This window comes from Astyanax mexicanus, chromosome 5, assembly GCF_023375975.1.
Source record: "Astyanax mexicanus isolate ESR-SI-001 chromosome 5, AstMex3_surface, whole genome shotgun sequence".
Taxonomy (NCBI): Eukaryota; Metazoa; Chordata; class Actinopteri; order Characiformes; family Acestrorhamphidae; genus Astyanax; species Astyanax mexicanus.
Genome location: NC_064412.1, coordinates 55,653,280 through 55,667,276, shown reverse-complemented (window position 1 = coordinate 55,667,276; position 13,997 = coordinate 55,653,280).

Here is a 13,997-nt window from a genome sequence, read left to right as displayed (position 1 = left end):
TTATAATAAATGGGGGAAAACTTTAACAGCTTTTAACTCCAGTTATGAGACTTTTAAACATGCTCTAGCTGTAATTCCAGTATCAGCTCACCAACCAGTCAGCTCACAGTAACTGTACTGCAGCATCTTTACTGCCTAAAACCCATTGACCAATAACTGTAGAAAACCTTTTTTGCTTTTTCTTTACTTTTTTTTTTTTTTTTTTTAGCAAAATACATCATTATACCTTCCAAAATTGAAGGAAAAACCTGGTCAAGTGTTTAGTTACTATGTTAGTTTAATGTATGTTTCAGCCTTTAAGCTCCAGAGGAATGGGATGTTTCATTTCTGAAGTTGTGCATCAATTAACTATCCTTGATCCACAGTCTCTTGTTTACGGATAAAACATCATAGAAGCCAAACATGACAAAATCATGGGACACGATAATCATTCCTGTCTCAACGCATGTAGCATATCTTTGTATATTAAAATGACAAAGGTTTTCAGGGATGGTCTTATCCTTTCAGAGAATGACTATAAATGATTTAATTATTAAAGACTTTAAGGAATTTTAGATCATATATATTGGTCCATTGAACATTAACATAATAAAAAAATAGCTACTGTTTTTGAGTGATGTAAAATACCTACAGAATAAGAGAGTAAGGAGGGTGGGCCGTGTCTCTGATTGTGTGTTTACACATTGGTATGGCAGGTTTAATGTAAAAATCTGTCTGTAGGGTGTGACCCTTTGACAGCTGGTAAATTGGTCGCAACCAACCATTAAATATTTATAGCAGCTGTTGTACATCCTGATCTTTCTCTATTTAGTTTTTTTCTTCTTCATTCTTCTCTGTCTTCCCATCTGTTTCTCCCTCCTTGTCTCTCTCTCCTTTCTCTGTTCTTCCACCCTCATCTCTCGCCTATCTCTCTCTCATTTCTCTCTCTAAAGGATTATTTTTGACCTTTGTTTGACCCTGCATAAAATGTTAATACTGTAAAATCATTCTGCATTTTATTAATATGCAGTGTACAGTATCTCTACAGTATCAAACAAACTAAAGCTTTAAATCTATGTTTAGTCTGTTCTAGGGGCTATCCGACCTTCGCTTTAAAAGGCATTATTTGGGCGTTTTATGCGAAATGCAAATGCAGTGTTTGCGTGTTCTAGCAGACAGAGGGTACCGGGACTGGCCCGAGGGGTATGAGGTTGGACGAGTGTGTGTGTGTCCTTGCATGCAAATACAAAACAGTATCCAGTTCCAGTCTGCTGTTCTGACTGTTCTCACTGCTCTCTTCTTCCCAATGTTCATCTCTCCTCTCCACTCCTCACTTGCTTCTTAATGTGGGAAAGCAAAGGGAATGAATTATAAATGAGAAACAGCATTTGCAGATCTAGTCCACCAGTAAACCCAGACAAGCTGGTGGTGTCCTCAATGACACAAATAGGTGCAACCTAAGGGTGTTTTGACACCAGCAGTATTTATTCCAGTTAATACAAATCATACTCTTAATACTCTTGGTGCGGTTCATTTCGGCTAATGTAAAAGCAATAAATGCACTCTTGTGTGAAACAAAAAAAAGACAAATACACATCGAGACACGCAAGAGGAGGTGATCTCAGTCTCAAACAAACCCCAGAGTGGTTAATTTGTGGTAGAAACGTGATACGACTCTACTATCAGATGTAGTTCTCATGTTTGAACTAAATGGCTGTACAGGTGCAGTTTACCCTGGTTTACTTCCCAAATCAGTATTACAGCTTTTAACAGATTTCATCTCTGTCTTTGCTCCAAAGAAACTATGCTGAAATATGCACTAGTCCAGAACACAGACCTTCTTCCTGTATTTATTTTTTGCTCTTGCCCCAGACAGCTTGGTTACAAGCATAACAAAAATAATGGTAATGAAAATGTATCTGGCCTGTGTGTTTTTCTTACTGTTTTTCCCCGTAGGGTTGCCAGCTTGGCATTTTTTCTGCCAAATTTAAGTAGCATGCCAACTGTAGGCACAACACAATCCAGACCAGAAGACCACTGTCGTAAGAAGGTAGGCCTACATGGGCCAACACTATATTTTTATAAGCTTGCAGTAATGCAAATGTGACCAGTCACACTGAGCAACACAAAACATGGTAACTTGCTCTATACGAAAGTTACCCACGAAATTGCACTGTCCCCTTCAGCATAAATATTCTCCACAGTCTAGTGTAACTTTATATGGAGTACCAATATGCAGTAGTGGACCGTGAGTGGGCACACACTGATTTGAGGCTGAGGCTATGAGTCTCTGAGTGGGTGTCCACTGTGAGAATTTCTCACCAGTACATGAATCACCAGGAATAAAAATGGTCCAGTTATTTTTGCACCTACACCCTCCACACACCCTACCACATACAACAGTCAGCCATACACTGATCACCACCTTTTATCAGCTCCACTGACCATACAGGAGCGCTTAGTAGTTAGAAGAATAGATACCAGGGTTTAAAATACTTCTGTAGAAGTTGAAGTATCAACTCAGGTTTTTTACTTTTTAAAATAAAAGTGTAAAACTACTGGTTTCAAAGCTACTTAAAGTATGAAAGTAAAAGTAATGTAAGAAGAAAAATAAAGCCATTAAGAAAAAAGATTAGGCTTATTTTAGTAGAATGTAAATATATTAAAGAAGCTTAGTTGGACTGGAGATTTATACTTCTCTATATCCAATCACAATCAAATTCACTTTATCTGAATGGAGAGATTTATCTGGATAGGGGTTTTATTGAGCGATGAGAAGCCGGAAAGGAAAAGGAGCTGAAATGAAACAGGAGTAACAAGGTTATTTTTAAAAATAGGGGTAGAAAGTAGAGATTATTGTGTGAAAATGTAAAAACAATTACTACAGTGAAGGATAGATAACCTACATTTCTACTTAAGTTAGGTAATGAGGTTTGTACTTTGTACTGCAGTGACCCTGATTAGCATGATGGTGGTGTATGATGTGTTAGTGTGTGTTGTGCTGATGGTACGAGTGGATCAGATACTGGAGTTTTTAAACACCTCAGTATTACTGCTAGTCCACTACCTGAAAATACTATTAACCACTAACTTGCTCTGTGGTGGTTTTCTCTCCTGTGGGGTCCTGACCATTAAAGAACAGGGAGAAAAGAGGAAAACAGATACAGGACTGCAATCTCTAATTATAGAACTACAAAGTTCTCAATCAGAACTACAAAATGATCAATGGAGTTGATATAGTGAGATAATCTGGTGATGTGCTTTAATACATTTATGGTCCTTCCACTTCTTCTCATCCACATGCACTATAACTTCATTCGTCTCAGTCCAAACTCGGCCCACTTTCTCATTGCCTTTGTTCTGCTCTCCTCCACTTTCCTCAGCTTGCATCATCTGGTAACACACCACCACCTTCTGCCTGCGTACTTTTCCACCCACTTATAAAATACAGAACGCTGTAAAGTCATCTGAGCCAACCCTGCTCTTTTCCTACTAAACAATACCTATACATTCCTGTATTATATTATATTTACAATATATTTACAAATTTAACAGACATGATCCTCAGCTGCTGTGGTTTCTACAGAAGACATTGTACCACCTTCATGTACAAACATTTTTGCCCATTATTTTAGAAAACTATGTAAGACAGTAGAGTGTACCATATCGTATCATACACATTTATAGTGTCAGGATTTTTTTATATCATGAACGATATTATACCCTGTAAAAATCTACTAGACTAGAGATTATATCTGTCCAGTATCATTTATTTTACTTTAATCCTGGATATATGGAGATATTTGGAGTGCATTATTATTAGTATCATGACATTCTGGATCACTTCTGTTACAAATCCGATGAAATTCTTGTATTTATTAAATATCTCAGTTAGGGGTGTGCCACATCATATTGTATGCAATAATAAAATTAAATTTTCATTTTGTTGCAGTACTCTTGAAAGTTTTGTCATATCGCCAAGAGTATTGTGAAAATACGATGAAATATCATAATATTATTTAAGGGCAATATCGCCAACCCCTACTAGACACTGTTAATTTGTGATGTTATTTTGGCACAGTAACATATTTTTACCTGGAGTACCAGTAATGTAGAATAAAAGACATTGGTACTGCAGTCACTGCACTCCCTCCAGTCCACACAGTGCTACCTCTGGTGTCTCAGTGTGTGTGTGTGTGTGTGTGTGTGTGTGTGCTGCTAGCTATTCTGCAGCATCATCATATAACCTGCATCATCAGTTTTCTATCCTCTCTCTCTCTCTGTCCTGCGGCACCTTTACATGCTTCTAATCTGCACTGTTCCTTTGTGTTGCCCCAATACGCACATTTATTACAGAATAAATAAATGTAGTATAGTAATAATCAGGTAATAATCACTGTCATCCAAATACATATATAATATAATAAATTATAATTTCAAAATGGTTTAAGTCATATATTTTATGTTATTTTAAATAGATTGACAGCAGTGCATGATAAGTCTAAGGCTGTCAGAACTGCATGGCGTTCCTAATGTCCGTTTGTGTATAGAGTATTCTTGTTAAAATGAACTGTTCTTATGTAAGAAATAAACAGTGTGGTGAGTGTTCAGCAGTTATATAATAAATTGACCTACATGTGAATATGCCTGGGAGTTAGGTTTGTGCATGAAAGGGATATACTGTACACACAGTGGAAAAGGAAAGAAAGGAAATAAAAACCAAAAACTGCTGATTAGTAAAATAAATATCATTTTAAATTAATGTGGAATCTGTGCCATGATAAACTGAGACTGTTTGAGGACAAAGGGAAGGTCCAGCATGTATTAGCAGTAGTAGAAAGGTTGTACTGATACCTGTATTTGAACAAAAAACATCATGGTGAATACATGGTATGTGTTATTAGGGTAAATATGTGATTTTACAAGAGCACATGCAACCCATAATCCTTGTGTTGCATTTCATTTCCAATTTCTACTAGAAGGTAAGGAGAGCTTTACTAACCCTGTGGATGTAGCTGGCTGCACTGTATATCAAGAGTAGTAAAAGCAGAAGTATTATATTATCTATATAATAGACTGTATAACAGAATAAATTCTGTATATAAGCCTGTAAATCTTCTATTCTTTCTGGATTTGCATGACCCTTCGCACAATCAGTGCAACAGCATAGCTAAAGTGCTACCACTATGATTGAAAGGTCACTGGTTCGAATCCCGGTTATGCAGCTTGCAATCCATTGCCAGAGCCCTGAGAGAGCACCAAGTTGGCCTTGCTCTCTCTATGGGTGGGAACAGTAGGTGAGGCTTTTTCCCCTCATCACTCCTAGGGTGATGTGGATCAGCACAAGGTTGCGTCTGTGAGCTGATGTATCAGAACCGAGTCGCTGTGCTTTCCTCCGAGTCCACTGAATGTTTCTCTCTATTACTTCATTCTGAGTAACTCTAGAGACTGTTATAATTTGCAGATCAGCAGTAATGCTTAACAATTACGCCAAACTTATTTTCTTCACACTCTAATAGCTGATGTGAACATTATCTTTGTTCAGTTTAAGGTTCAGTGAGCATTGTAATGGTTCAACAATCAAAAAAGTTGTTGCTTAATAATTGTGCTCACAGGGTATCTTTATTCTGTTACTGTGGTCAGTACACTGTGTTCCTAACAAAAGCCTGAGGCCCCTCCACTCCATCACGTAAAGAAGAGGGGGTGGTCCTGGTGGCACAGAAGGAGAAACGGAGAGAGAGAGATTTCTGGGTGACCTAAATCCTGTAACATCAGCATCCCTACTGAGCATAAGGGAATTCTGAGCTTGCGTGACTTGTGTTCTCTTTTTTAATGTTTAACACACACACACACACACACGCTCATGTGTATTACTCCTCCAGTGCGTGTAGACTCAGAACTGAACAAATCTACATTCACTGTAGAATCGACATCCAAAATCAAGAAAAGGGTTACTTTTGGAGATTTCTGAAGCATTATGATTTATGATAAATATACAGCAGTAGCCATTATAGTATTAATAGTAGTGCTAGTAGTAGTAGTAGTATAGTATTAGTAGTTGTAGTAGTAGCAATAGTAGTGGAAGTAGTTGTAATTCTTGTTGTAGTTGCAGGAGTAAGAGTAGTTGTAGTAGTAACAATTGTAGTGGTAGTAGTTGTAGTACTTATAATAGTAGTAGTTGTAGGAGTAAGAGTAGCTGTAGTAGTAGTAAAAGTAGTAGTATAGTACTGGTAGTTGTAGTTGTAGTAGTAGTAGCAATTGTAGTGGTTGTAGTACCTGTAGTTGTAGTACTTGTAGGAGTTGTAGTAGTAGAAGTAGTAATATAGTACTGATACTTGTAGTAGTAGCAATTGTGGTGGTGGTAGTAGTAATACCACTAGTTATAGTTCTAGTAATAGTAGTTTTAGCAGGAGTAGTAGTAGTAGTGGTAGTAGTAATTGTAGTTGTAGAAGTAGAAGTTGTAGTACAATAGTAGTAGTTGTAATTAAAGTAGTTATAGTAACAGCAGTGATAGTAGTAGCAGGAACAACAGCAGCAGTAGTCGTAATAGATTGTGTGGAAGTGACAGATGTAAAAAAACAAGTCTTTTTTGTAAACTGGTCTATATTAGGAAAAGGAAAGGGTGAGACTGAAAGTAATTATATATGGTAAATATAGAAGAGAGAGTGGGAGAGTGGGGGTTTGTTCCTGTCTGGAAGCTACAGGAACAGGAAACTCTCTCCAGGACACTTTAAAACTGATCCTGTGAGTATGAATTGAGTAGAGTTAGTAGTATCAGTAGTTGTAGCAGTAGCAGCAGCAGTAGTAGTATTGGCTGTAGTATTAGTAGTAATATTATTATTGTAAGTAGTCATATATGTTGTAGAGGCATCAATAGTACCAGCAGTAACAAGGTAGACACTGAAAGTAAACACAGAAGAGAGAGTGGGAGAGTGGGTGATGTTTGTTCCTGTCTGGAAGCTACAGGAACAGGAAACTCTCTCAGAGTCACTTTAAAACTGACCCTGTGAGTTAGATAGAAGTGAATAGAGTTTTAACACCTCTTCTTTTATACACTTTCATTTTAATTCAACTGTTTAATCTCTGTTTAATGTGCAGCACTTTTAACCGTTAAGTACGTATCCATGAATGAAGCTTATATACAGACACACTGTAGCTGCTGAGGATCCCTGCTCAGGGTCGTGGTGCTGGGGCGGAGGCGAGGGGGTGGGGTGAGGTGATGGGGGCGTGGTGTTCGGTATCAAGCTGAGCTTTTGTTCCAGCTCAATGGAGGACAGAGCAGTTCTCCTAGCAGGAGTCCTGACTGAGGCTTAGAATTACAGAACATAAACACACAGCACACAATGACCCACATGATTCCACCGCTGCACACATCGCCACACAGCAGGCAGGATACACCCAAAACTGTGTGTGTGTGTGTTCATGGAAGTGTTCGGCTACGTTTTCCCAAACAATAGACATACATAAGAGAAAATAAACACAGTTTAAATAGCTGTTATATCCACAACAAATGATTTTTGATACTCTTAAATGCAAATTTCCTGTTTGTGAATTGTTACTAAACTGTGTATATCACGATAATATACAAAATATGTATGTGTGCATCGATATCTGACACATACAGCTCTGGACAATTTAGAAAATGAAGAGAGCACTTCAGTTTCTGAATCAGTTTCTCTGATTTAGCTATTTATAGGTTTATGCTTGAGTAAAATAAACATTGTTGTTTTATTCTATAAATTATGCATAACATTTCTCCCAAATTCCAAATAATTTGTATTTATTTGCAGAAAATGAGAAATGTCTGAAATAACAAAAAAAGATGCAGAGCTTTCAGACCTCAAATAATGCAAAGAAAACAAGTTCATATTCATAAAGTTTTAAGAGTTCAGAAATAATCAATATTTGGTGGAATAACCCTGCTTGGTTTTTAATCACAGTTTTCATGTATCTTGGCATCATGTTCTCCTCCACCAGTCTTACACACTGCTTTTGGATAACTTTATGCCTTTACTTCTTGTGCAAAATTTCATGCAGTTCAGTTTGGTGGTTTGATGGCTTGTGATCCATCGTCCTCTTGATTATATTCCAGAGGTTTTCAATTTAGTAAAATAAAAGAAACTCATAATTTTTAAGTGGTCTCTTATTTTGTTTCAGAGGTGTATGTGCAGAAATATCTGTATTCATCATTAATTATAATGCCTCCTAACATTAGTAACTTATAAACGAATAAACCTTTAAAACCATTAACCCCTATGAGCAACCTAATATTATCGCTAATACATTGGTAATCAGTTGTTTAGCATTTTTACTACTCGTACAAAAAAAAATGAAAAATGGAGTTTACTTTATTTTTATAGTGTTTAATCAAAGCCTCCTTATTTTTCATACATATGGCATTAAGCTTAGTAGCATTAGCACTAGTAGTAGGACCTTATATGGTTCACTTACTTTTTCTAGCCTGCACTGTGGAGGTTTACTCCAAAAGCATGAGCAGTACAGTGGTTTGTGTTATTAGTTTAGATGGTATTTATCTATAATTGTGGCATATGAAATGTTAAACAAATGGTAAAAAACAGCATCTGAAAGCAGAGAAGGTGTGACAGGTGGGAGCTGGTGATTGGTCGAGACATGAATCATGTGGGTTTGAGTCTTTTAATAGAACTATATATAATATACTATAATAGAAGCTGAAGCTTCTATTTCCTGTCTCTCTATCACTGATCATTTTTTATAAATATAGCAATAGATTTATTATTGTCTTATTATTACTGACAGGATTCAGACTGTGTGAACTCTCTGGCTGTTTTGCTGAATTGTTTTGTTGTGCTGAGTTTAGTCATGCAGCTTTCCATATAACAGCAAAGACCAGCCAGATTGAAACGTTATTATCGTGCATTTCCTGGGAAATATGAGGAATGCTTCTTTTCCTCCTGAACTAAAATGAAAGCTTCTGTAAAAGCGGGATGACACTGTATTTTGCGCAGTGTGGTGGTGTTGGAGAGGGAGAGTAGGGCAGACACAGTATTAACATAATCCTGATTTACTCTAAACCCTTTCATGGACTTCCTGCTTGCCGTTTCCGCAAAGAGGAGGAAAGACAGGATGGGCGGTTTAATCGAAGGTTTGAGCCCAGAGTAATCTTTGAATGGGAGGAGTCAGGGCAGAATCAGGGCAGTGGTGAATTTGTATAGATGTATGAGAAGTGCAGAATAATTGAGTTGTCATTTGCAGTGTATGAACATTTTCCTCATAAAGAATATCTTTACAACATTAATTTTTTTACTTACTTTTTTTGGTCATTTCTGCTCCTGTCCTCTTTTCTCCTGTTTTATTTTCCTCCCCATGTGCTCCACTAGCACATGGTCCTATGGTTTGTCATTGTCCTGTCTCCACCCTAGCCCCGCCCACTTGTTTCCTGCTCCAGGTGTTCCTCACCCTGTTCTATAAGCCCTTTTGATTCAAAGTTACTTGTCGAGTCTTTTGTAATTTTTTGGGTATTTTTGTATCCATAGTATTTTTGTTTTTGCCTTGTATGATCCATGTATGCTCCATGTCTGTTTTTTATGTTTGTATTTAATATGTTTTTGTTCAGGTTTGTGTGTTTTTGATCACAGTTGTTTTCTCAGTTTTGTTTTCTTGATTCCAGTCTTCAGTTTTTAGTCTTGTCCTTGTTTTTTAATTTTTTTTTCTTCCTGCGTTTATTTTTTTTTTTTCATTGGTTTTCTTTTTTAATTGTATTAAATATTACCTGCGTTCACGTCCAATCTCTCTCCGCCATCTGTGAGAGTACATGAAATGTGTTACTTTTGACAATGTGTGTGTGTTTGTGTGTGTTTTTGGGTTAGTTGATGTTCAGTATTTTCTTATAATCTGATATAATCCCAATTTTTTTTTGGCACCACAGTCGACTGTCTGCTTTGGGCTGTTCTATTTGTAAAGTCCATGTGGTTTTGTGTGTGTGTATGTGTGTGTGTGTGTTTTAAATGTGGGTGGTATATTGCCTCTGTCTAGATCTGCTCTGTGTAAGTCTCTCCGCTGTGGTTCATGCCCAGCAGCTGCTGAGCAGAATGTCAGAACATAAGCTTTCATTTTGGCCATCACTGGCAGCGTGGATGAGCGAGACACGTGAGGGCTGGGTCTGCTGGCCCCCATAACTCAATCCCATCACAGGGCATCTTGGGTAACTGTGAGAGAAAATGAAGAAAGATGTTCTCAAAGTTCTATGTGGATTTCAGTTCTGCATCGTGACATATCTGTGGTGCTTTATTAAATGTAATGTCATAAATAGTAATAAAAGACAAAAAAATGGGTCAGCAGAACTTTTGTCAGAACAATGTTTTAGATTTCTATTAGCAATTTCATTGATCATAACGCTGCGTCATATCTGATTCAAGTCTGATGTGTAGAATATTTGTGATAATTGCTACTATGGTATCCATGGTGGTTGCCTTAGTAGTTGCTAGAAGGTTCCAAAGCTATGCGATGCAATTTTTTTTTTAATAAAATGCTCAGCTGTTGCTAAGATATTGCTAGGTGGTTGCTATGTTGAGGCTAAGCAGTTGACGTGGTGCCTGAGGTGTTTCTAGATGGTGGATAGATGGCTGGTCGGGTATTGCTCTGTGGTTGCTATGTTATTTAAGGTGTTAACTCTGTTGCGGCCAAAATGTCCTCTGTGTTTTTATTTAAGTGTACTAGATTCATGATAAAAATCATACAGACAATTAAGGAAAAAAATAAAAGCAGACCATTTTAGGATTATTTTTTATGTTGCTGCTGTGGTTTTATATGTTAATTCCGAGCTGCTGAGGTACTTCAGGTGATTGCTAGGATGTTGTTAGGTATCCTTTATTCAGACAGTCGGCTCAGATCTGAATTTTCAGCAGTCTGACTTGAAAAAAACAACAAAATGTGTCAAAATGCCACATTAAATGTATTTTTTTTTCGTACCACTTAAGAGGTTACCTTTATAAAGGGTTTATAAATGGTTTGCAATTAGTTTATTAATGGTTACTCATTATGTTGTAAATACCTTAAAAATCATTTATAATCAGTTATAACACATACATAGAAAGGGCAACACTGACCTGTTGTTTGCCAAATAGTGAACCCACAGCCATCTATATTGGTGCCCTTTCTACGTATGTGTTATAACTGATTATTAATATTTTTAAGGCATTTACAACCTAATTAGTAACCATTAATAAGCTAATTGTAAACCATTTATAAACCCTTTATTAAAGTAGTCTTATTTTAAAGTGGTACCATTTTTTCAAGTCAAATATCATTTAAAATGGATTTAAAACTCATATCTAGACATGTTGTGAATGCTATGGTATAAAATTCATACAGATATAAAAAATGATAAGTAAGAACTACATTCACCACCTCCTGATAAGTGCTTTGAAATAGTAGAGCACTATTTTTGTATTTATTCAACAGGAGGGAAATTGCACATACTCAAAATAAATTACTACACAATATAGAAAAATGTAGAAAAGTCACATTAACACCCATGTTTTGTTTATTTGTCATGAAGAGCAATGGTGTTCCATGGTTAATTTGACCCGGTGTATGTTTAATTATCCAAAAGATGTCTGAAAATAAAAAAATCCTAAACAAGCAGTGTGTAAATTGTATTACTAACTCTATAATTCTATCAATATTTATTAATATTTAATGGTGTAATGGTTAAATTAGGATAATTCACTTGTTTTTCATTAAAAAATACATGTTCAAACTTTTTTTTAATGTCAACTACTTTATTACTTTTGAAAGACCAACATATAAAAAACACAATAGTTTAACATAACATTAAACCATAGCATTAAAATGTTTTAGTCTTGTTTGTTTTTACAGGAGGTAGTTGTTGCAAATATGTGAGATGAACCATTTTCATATTATATGTTGATTACATTAATTAAAGCAAGCAGAAGAAGTTTCATTCTGAAAAATTACTTTTAACTATTTTTCCAAAATCTTCAAACTTTAAAATGGGTCAATTTGACCCTTAACATAACAGGAGGGTTAAACACGTTACACCTTTAGCCTGTTGTTCAGTTGAACACCTTGGCCGTCTCTGTCTGTGGCTAAAAGTACTTTGATATGTTTTAATGTGGAATAAAGGGGACGAGAGGAATTGTCCATAACACTGAGTAAACAGGATGGAATGTCCTGCCTCTGTAGAAGCTGACAATTAAAGACGAGACCTTCAGCCAAACTCCACATGAAGGATAATGGAGAAAACAGGGCCTTGTTACTGTTTATGAGTCCTGTGTCGCTGTTTACGTGGTGATGGTAACTTTCTCCCAATCACCTTTATCCGCTCCCATGCTTTTCTTAGTTGCCAGGCAACAGCTACCCATCAGCTGCCCCTCCCACCTCTTTAGGCGTATAATAGCATCCATTCTTCCACAACAGTGAGCGCTGCTGTACATATATTCACAAGGAAAGGTCACCACACCTCACACTCAGCCAAACCATCTTCATAAGCCCACGTTCTGCTACCGTCTCTGAGCTGAGCTAAGCCCCGAGCCCACGCAGTGTCCCTCCACCCAAACCCAGATACAACCCAGGAGGCGGACGGAGACAGATTACAAATTCTTTCATTGCTTTCAGAAATGATTTTTTTTTATCCATCCCTTATATTAAAATGATATGAGGGATTTTTGTGCTCATGATGAGGGCACATATTTTAGCTTTTGGATTTTCTGAGATTTATTTTAAATAGCTTTTGCTGAATCAAAAAAATAAGTACAAAAATACATTTTTAATAAACGGTTCCCCCTCAAGTAAAACAAACAAATAAAAAATAATGAATGCTGTATTCAATGGAATGCTCTTTTCAATGTCTAGACTCACACAATAGACAAATCTATTGTAGGATGTACCCTCCAGTTGCAGTGTGCTTTAGCAAGTCGTTTGTTTGCTTTTGTGTTCATTTATTTATATATTTTAGTAATATTTGCATGCAAATATGTTATAAAATGTATTAAGTACCAAATGATCATTTGTTAAGTCAGAAAAGTAAAAAACAACAAAAAAGTACTGATAATAAGAAGGTTTTGGAATTCATGAAAACTTTTATTTTGTTTTTGTTTTTAGCTCGTATTTTAGTGCATATTTCTAAGTAAGGTCAAACAAATTATCTACACTTTTATCAAGAAGACGCTCTTCCAAGAAAGGGTGCTTTGCATGGCGGGGGTGTCAAATTCGGCACAACAGAGTTAAGTATACTCAACTTTATCTATTCTACACACTTAACATTCAGAAACGGGTTAGTTTTACTGATTTGTACACAGTTAGGATGGACCTTATGTTTGTAGACATAATCTACACACTGTCTATATGATTTCACAGCAGCTTCGCATACAAATTAAAGGAATTATTACTGTAAAACTAAACAGCAGCAGTAAAACTGTATTCCACTCTGTTATGGTCCAGCTTTATTAATAAATGCCCCCCAAATATCCAGACTCTTCTTGATAAATCTGAGGTTTAATAAGTGTCCCAAACAGTTAACCCTTACACCCCTATTCAGTGCATGTGCATTAATATAAGAAAAAAATAATATTTTATGGTTTATTGGGCTGTCAAATCTGTGTAGTATATTCTGTTTTTAAACACACCTCCCTCCCCCTCCCCCTCCCCGACACTCCTGCTCCTCCACAGTGATATAATAAGCACACAGATTGAGATGTACGTAAACAAAGACCCGAGATGAGATTTTGGAAAGTTAGGACCAGCTGGATCAGATTATTCCTGCTGTGCGATGTCCCTTCCACAGAGGCTCGGCTCAGACGGATCAGCCAGGAGATGGAGGGAGGGAAGGAGGGGGAGTGACACAAAAGACAGAAAAAGATGGATGACTGAAGACCAAAAACAGTTATGTACAGTTTACTTAACCTGGTTTATTTAACAGTTCTTTTCTTGATATATTTTTGCCTTCAGCCCCTAAATACAGCATTAAATAAGAGCATCAGGTTAAACAGATATTTTATAACTAAGGTCTCCTCCTT